Here is a 6,521-nt window from a genome sequence, read left to right as displayed (position 1 = left end):
ACGCCTTGTCCTCGTCCCACATGTCGCGCAAGGTCGGGACTCGAGTCGAAATCAAACAATTTAATGCCCAACTTCTGAACTTTGTCCAAACAGATACAAATTTTATTAAGATCTGATATTTAACGCTCGATAATTAACAACAAATATAAAATAGAGCGTACTATCAAAGTTAATATGCATTGTCTCAATTTATTAATTTTTGTAATGGATTAAACTACAAATTAAGTCGGTTATTGAATAAACTATCAAAGTCGAAAATTGAGCTGTCTTAGCCTCCGCAACATCAATACATATGTAGAATGGATCGTCCTAAAAAGGTGCCTAATACAGGATAACCACTTTAGATTTGAACTTCATATATAGAGCGCGAGAGATAAATCAACATTCTACATCTAATGTGTGCCGCTATAAATATAAACTCAGAACATCTCAATGGAGATGTACAATGGCTGAAAGAAACACGACGTCCGGACTGCAGGAACCCTCCAACATGTTTTCTGGTGTGTAGAGGTTGATAATAAGCTTCCCCACAAATCCTTTGCCACACTGAGGGCACTGGTTAGAAAGTACAATATTAATGCATTAGTTGAGCAATTCAATTCAATCTGTTCACCGAGTATGTAAAGAATTACTCATGGTACCTTGGCACTCTCCTTGCCTGAAGGACGCAATAACATCTCCCGACATGATCTGCCATACACATGGCCACATGGAATGCAACTGCACACATGTAGTAGATAGATAGGAGATGATCAGTGGTCTATAACTCTCACAAGTCCCATAATTGGCACTTAAAAAGCCATGCACGTGTAGGTGCCTCTAACATGGAAAAATGGGAACTAAAATGCCTAAACATAAAAGAGGAAAACCCCCACCATCAGACTGTAAAACGGGATGCAAGCTTCTTCCGTATCCAATCCAACACAGAGACGATATATACTGTGCTAATAGCCCACAATCCATTACAGATATGATTTATACTGTGTGTGTGCTAATGGCCCCAAATCCCAAAGGAAACCCACATGGCTGCGGGCAAAAAAGAAGAAAAGTAGCAAAAAGAATGCACTGGGACCCATGGAGGTGGAGGCCCTCGCTCACCAGATGCGATGCGGGCCGTCACTGCACCAGGTCGCCATGTAAGCCGTGCAAATCGTCGCAAGGACCTCACCGCGGGACGCAACTCGGTTCTCCTCGGTCCCTCCGATGTCTCCCGCTCCGCCGGTGGTGTCCCCGGTGTGCGGGCGCGGCACCTCCTCCAGAGGTAGCGTGGGCGGCTGGGACGACATCGGTCCCCCGCGATGCACTCTTTCGCCATGACCTCCTTCTTGCACTCCGTGAGCTTGTTCACCTCGACCAGAAGAGTGGATTTCGAGTGTGTCTCGGGGTCGGAGAGGTTTATACATTAAAACTCATGAATGCACCGAGCTGTATCCATTAAAACTCATGAATGTAGTGAGCAAGCAGCGAGAGAAGAATCGCTTCGCTTCGCTACGTACATTAAACTCGTCATAGGCCATGAGGTTTGATTCCGTATGCGCTGAGCTGTATACAATAAAAATCCTTTTTTAAACACATATACATTAAAACTCACGCGCCATAGGATACTACAGAATTCTAAAAAAAAGAATAACTACGTACTCTGTATTATTTAGTAAGTATTCGTTTGCACGTGGTTGAATCGATCGGGACGTGAGAACAAAATGTCCATGTGTATATTGTTTTTCTAAAGGTCCATGTATATTTGTTTGACGCACAAAAGCTAGCATTCCTAACAATGTAGTTAGGAAATAATTTATCTTTTTCCCGGGCACATTTGATACAACACAAAAAATATAGATACACGCCTAAGATCACCATCAAAAAGATGTCAGGAACCCCGCGTTGCCCTGCCTGGCGAACAGGGGGATGTCTAGATCACGCCGCCGCATTCTCTCAACCCTCCTACTCATCTCGCCGCACAATTAAATCTTTTATAACACATGCTGAATAGTTTTTCTAATAAGCAAACCACATATTTGAAATGTGGGGTGCCCATTTCGTCAATATGAGACTGACATTTATACATACAATCTTAAATGTTTTTAATTTAAAAAGTGTCATCAACATTTAATTTCTAAGATGACTGTGTTATTACATCTCAATGTGGGGGGTGGTATATAGCAAGCGATAGGAGTTTAATCACTAATGTCCACATTAAAAAAAACCTAAGGCGGAGGCAGCATGGCCATCACCATCTACTGCTGCTGCTACCGAACTGAAAACTACTGCCACCAAAGAGCTGGAGCTACGGCGGCTAGGCCACCTCCATCACCTACATCAGCGTGTCTTGAGACGACGTCCCTAACCTGCATCAGCGCGACAAAGAACGTCGCCTTTTCCTCGTCCCCCATGTCGCGCAAAGTCGCGACACAGGTCGAAATCAAACAATTTAATGCCCAACTTCTGAACTTTGTCCAAACATATACAAATTTTATTAAGTTCCGATATTTAAACCTTGATAATTAACAACAAATATCAAATAGAGCGTACTTTCAATGTTAATATGCATTGTCTCAATTTATTAAATTTTGAAACGGATTAAACTACAAATTAAGTCGGTTATTTAATAAACTATCAAAGTCGAAAGTTGATCTGTCTTAGACTCAGCAACATCAATAGATATGCACAATGGATCGTCCCAAAAAGATGCCTAATACAGGATAACCACTTTAGATTTGAACTTCATATATAGAGCTCGAGAGATAAATCAACGTCCTACATCTAATGTGTGTCGCTATAAATATAAACTCGGAACATCTCAATGAAGATGTACAATGACTGAAAGAAACATGACCTCTGGACTGCAACTATCCTCTAACATATGTTTTCTGGTGCGTAGAGGTTGATAATAAGCTTCTCCACAAATCCTTTGCCACACTGAGGGCACTGCTTAGAAAGTACAATATTCATGCATAAGTTGAGCAATTCAATTCAATCTGTTCACCGAGTCTATAAGAATTACTGATGGAACCTTGGCACTCTCCTTGCCAGAAAGACGCAGCAACTTCTCCCGACATGATCTGCCATACACATGGCCACATGGAATGCAACTGCATACATGTAGTAGATAGATAGGAGATGATCAGTGGCCTATAATTCTCACAAGTCCCATAATTGGTACTGGAAAAGCCATGCACGTGTAGGTGCCTCTAACATGGAAAAATGGGAACTAAAATGCCTAAACATAAAAGAGGAAAACCCCCGCCATCAGACTGTAAAAAGGGATGCAAGCTTCTTCGGTATCCAATCCAACACAGAGACGATATATACTGCGCTAATAACCCACAATCCATTACAGACACGATTTATACTGTGTGTGTCCTAATGGCCCCCAATCCCAAAGGAAACCGACATGGCTGTGGCGAAAAAGAAGAAAAGTAGAAAAAAAATTGCACTAGGACCCATGGAGGTGGAGGCCCTCGCTCACCAGATGCGATGCGGGCCGTCGCTGCACCAGGGCGCCGTGTAGGCCATGCAGATCGTCCCAAGGACCTCACCGCGGGACGCAGCTCGGTTCTCCTCGGTCCCTCTGATGTCTCCCGCTCCACCGGTGGTGTCCCCGGTGTGCGGGCGCGGCACCTCCTCCAGAGGGAGCTTGGGCGGCTAGGCCAACATCGGTCCCCCGCGTTGCACTCTTTCGCCATGACTTCCTTCTTGCACTCCGTGTGCTTGTTCACCTCGACCAGAAGAGTGGATTTCGAGTGTGTCTCAGGGTCGGACATGTTTATACATTAACACTCATGAATGTACTGAGCTGTATACATTAAAAATCATGAATGTAGTGAGCAAGCAGCCAGAGAAGAATCGCTTCGCTTCGCTACGTACATTAAAACTCGTCATAGGCCATGAGGTTTGATTCCGTATGCGCTGAGCTATATACATTAAAACTCATTTATTAACACATATACATTAAAAACTCACGCGCCATAGGATACTACAGGATTCTAAAAAAAAGAATAACTATGTACTCTATATTATTTAGTAAGTATTCGTTTGCACGTGGTTGAATCGATCGGGACGTAAGAACAAAATGTCCATTTGTATATTGTTTTTCTAAAGATCCATGTATATTTGTGTGACACACAAAAGCTAGCATTCCTAACAATGTAGTTAGGAAATAATTTATCTTTTTCCCAGGCACATTTGATACAACAAAAAAAACATAGATACACGCCTAAGATCACCATCGAAAAGATGTCAGGAACCCCGCGTTGCCCTGCCTGGCGAACAGGGGGGTGTCTAGATCACGCCGCCGCATTCTCTCAACCCTCCTACTCATCTCGCCGCGCAATAAATCTTTTATAACACATGATGAATAGTTTTTCTAATAAGCAAACCACATATTTGAAATGTGGGGTGCCCATTTCGTCAATATGAGACTGACATTTATACATACAATCTTAAATGTTTTTAATCTAAAAAGTGTCATCAACATTTAATTTCTAAGATGACTGTGTTACTACATCTCAATGCTTGGGGGGGGGTATATAGCAAGCGATAGGAGAGAAATCACTAATGTCCACATTAAAAAAAACCTAAGGCGGAGGCAGCATTGCCATCACCATCTACTGCTGCTGCTACCGAACTGAAAACTACTGCCACCGAAGAGATGGAGCTACAGCGGCCAGGCCACCTCCATCACCTGCATCAGCGTGTCTTGAGACGACGTCCCTAACCTGCATCAGCGCGGCAAAGAAGGTCGCCTTGTCTGCGTCCCCCATGTCGCGCAAGGTCGGGACTCAGGTCGAAATCGAACTATTTAATGCCCAACTTCTGAACTTTGTCCAAACAGATACAAATTCTATTAAGTCATGATATTTAACCCTCAATAATTAACAACAAATATCAAATAGAGAGTACTTTCAAAGTTAATATGCATTGTCTCAATTTATTAAATTTTGAAACGGATTAAACTAAAAATTAAGTCGGTTATGGAATAAACTATCAAAGTCGAAAATTGATCTGTCTTAGCCCCAGCAACATCAATAGACATGCACAATGGATCGTCCTAAAAAGATGCCTAATACAGGATAACCACTTTAGATTTGAACTTCATATATAGAGCGCGAGAGATAAATCAACGTCCTACATCTAATGTGTGTCGCTATAAATATAAACTCGGAACATCTCAATGGAGATGTACAATGGCTGAAAGAAACAGGACCTCCGGACTGCAGCAGGCCTCCAACATGTTTTCTGGTGCGTAGAGGTTGATAATAAGCTTCTAAACAAATCCTTTGCCACAATGAGGGCACTGGTTAGAAAGTACAATATTCATGCATAAGTTGAGGAAATCAATTCAATTTGTTCACCGAGTCTATAAGAATTACTGATGGTACCTTGGCACTCTCCTTGCCAGAAGGACGCAGCAACTTCTCCCGACATGATCTGCCATACACATGGCCACATGGAATGCAACTGCATACATGTAGTAGGTAGATAGGAGATGATCAGTGGTCTATAATTCTCACAAGTCCCATAATTGGTACTGGAAAAGCCATGCACGTGTAGGTGCCTCTTACATGGAAAAATGGGAACTAAAATGCCTAAACATAAAAGAGGAAAACCCCCACCATTAGACTGTAAAAAGGGATGCAAGCTTCTTCGGTATCCAAATCCAACACAGAGACGATATATACTGCGCTAATAGCCCACAATCCATTACAGACATGATTTATACTGTGTGTGTGCTAATGGCCCCCCAATCCCAAAGGAAACCGACATGGCTGCGGCGAAAAAGAAGAAAAGTAGCAAAAAATTGCACTGGGACGCATGGACGTGGAGGCCCTCGCTCACCAGATGCAATGCGGGCCGTCGCTGCACCAGGGCGCCATGCAGGCCGTGCAGATCATCGCAAGGACCTCACCGCGGGACGCAACTCAGTTCTCCTCGGTCCCTCCGATGTCTCCCGCTACGCCGGTGGTGTCCCCGGTGTGCGGGCGCGGCACCACCTCCAGAGGGAGCGTGGGCGGCTGGGACGACATCGGTCCCCCGCGTTGCACTCTTTCGCCATGACCTCCTTCTTTCACTCCGTGTGCTTGTTCACCTCGACCAGAAGAGTGGATTTCGAGTGTGTCTCGGGGTCGGAGAGGTTTATACATTAAAACTCATGAATGTACTGAGCTGTATACATTAAAACTCATGAATGTAGTGAGCAAGCTGCCAGAGAAGAATCGCTTCGCTTCGCTTCGCTACGTACATTAAAACTCGTCATAGGCCATGAGGTTTGATTCCGTATGCGCTAAGCTATATACATTAAAACTCCTTTTTTAACACATATACATTAAAACTCACGCGCCATAGGATACTACAGTATTCTAAAAAAAAGAATAACTACGTACTCTGTATTATATAGTAAGTATTCGTTTGCACATGGTTGAATCGATCGGGACGTGAGAACAAAATGTCCATGTGTGTATTGTTTTTCTAAAGATCCATGTATATTTGTTTGACGCACAAAAACTAGCATTCCTAACAATGTA

This window comes from Triticum dicoccoides, chromosome 3B (genome assembly GCF_002162155.2).
Source record: "Triticum dicoccoides isolate Atlit2015 ecotype Zavitan chromosome 3B, WEW_v2.0, whole genome shotgun sequence".
NCBI classification, from domain to species: Eukaryota; Viridiplantae; Streptophyta; class Magnoliopsida; order Poales; family Poaceae; genus Triticum; species Triticum dicoccoides.
Note: the sequence above shows the minus strand (reverse complement) of the source record.